Genomic DNA, 1,735 nt, shown 5'->3' on the forward strand with positions numbered 1-1,735 from the left:
GGCTGGATTCGATCCCACCACCTTAGGTGTATGTGGCTGGCGCCTTAGCCACTTGAGCCACAGGCGCCAAGCCCACTTGTACCCTTGTAAGATATACTATAGACCATCTCTTTTTAAAAACTTTTTTATTATAAAATTTTTCAAACACAAAAATAAAATTGTACAGTGAACTTTCATGTACCCATTATCCAGTTCCAACGACCACCAATTTATGCCATTATTTCATCTCTCTCACACACACTTTTCTGGTATGTGAGCCAGAGTATTTGAAAGCAACTCTCAGAAAACCCTAAATGCCACTACATATCTCTAACAGATAAGGACTTTAAATATATGTGACCTTTGTGCAAATTTTCTACCAAACAAAATTTTAAAATAATGAATAACCAGCCTGTGTTCAGTTTTTGCCAACTGTCCCAAAAATACCTCTTTATTGTATTGTTGGTTTGAATCAAGATCCAAGCAAGGGGTCAGCAAAAATGGGTCCAGTAACAATGACTAAAAGTTTGCTCCCTTCATAAGTCATGAAAAACCTGGTCCACATTATTAGAATCAGCTTGCACAGAACTCGGGAAATTAACCAAAGGCTTGTAGCCACCCAGAAAGCTTTCAGTAGAGATAAACAATTAAACTTCAGTAAGAACAATAAGCTTTATGGTGTTTTAACTTACCCTAGTACTAGACTTTAAATCTACTGTTTAAAATACATTCAAAGAACTAAAGGAAGCCATGTTAAAGAAATACAGGTAAGACGAATGCTATCTCAACAAATAGAGAATGACAAAGAAGAGGTAGAATTTTTTTTTTTTTTGAGACAGAGTCTCACTATGTCACCCTCGGTAGAGTGCTGTGGCGTCACAGCTCACAGCAACCTCCAACTCTTGGGCTTAAACGATTCTGTTGCATCAGCCTCCCAGGTAGATGGGACTACAGGGGCCCACCACAATGCCCAGCTATTTTTTGTTACAGGTATCATTGTTGTTTCAGTGGCCTGGGCCGTGTTCAAACCCGCCAGCCTTGGTGTATTTGGCTGGTGCTGTAACCACTGTGCTACAGGCGCTGAGCCAAGAAGAGGTAGAAACCTCCAACTCCTGGGCTCAAGCGAGTCTCTTGCCTCAGCCTCCCAAGTAGCTGGGACTACAGGCACCCACTACAATGCCTGACTATTTTTTTGTTATAGTTGTCATTATTGTTTTGGCAGGTCTGGGCTGGATTCGAACCTGCCAGCTCTGGTGTATGTGGCTGGCACCTTAGCCTCTTGAGCTACAGGTGCTGAGCCTCCATATCTTTTCATGGCTTGATAGTGCATGACTTTTTAAGGTGAATAATCTTCCATTGTATAGATGTATCACTGTTTATCCACTCTACTGTTCAAGGACATCTTTGTTGCTTCCAGGTTTTGGCAATTATGAATAAGGCTACTATAAACATTTGAGTGCAGATTTTTTTATGAACATAGATTTTCAACTCATTTGGATACATAGTAAGGAGCACAATTGCTGGAGCATATGGTAAGAGTATATTTAGTTAGTAAGAAACCGCCAAACTGTCTTCCGCAATGGCTGGACCCTTTTGTACTCCCATCAGCAATGAATGAGAGTTCCTGTTGCTCCCCATCCTCACCAGAATTTGGTGTTGTCACTTTTGTGTTTTAGCCATTCCAACAGGTGTGTAATAATATCTCACTGTTTTAATTTGCCATTCTCTAACCATACATGATGCTGCCTTTTTTTTT

This window comes from Otolemur garnettii, unplaced genomic scaffold (assembly GCF_000181295.1).
Source record: "Otolemur garnettii isolate 467f Iridium unplaced genomic scaffold, OtoGar3 scaffold00007, whole genome shotgun sequence".
Lineage (NCBI taxonomy): Eukaryota > Metazoa > Chordata > Mammalia > Primates > Galagidae > Otolemur > Otolemur garnettii.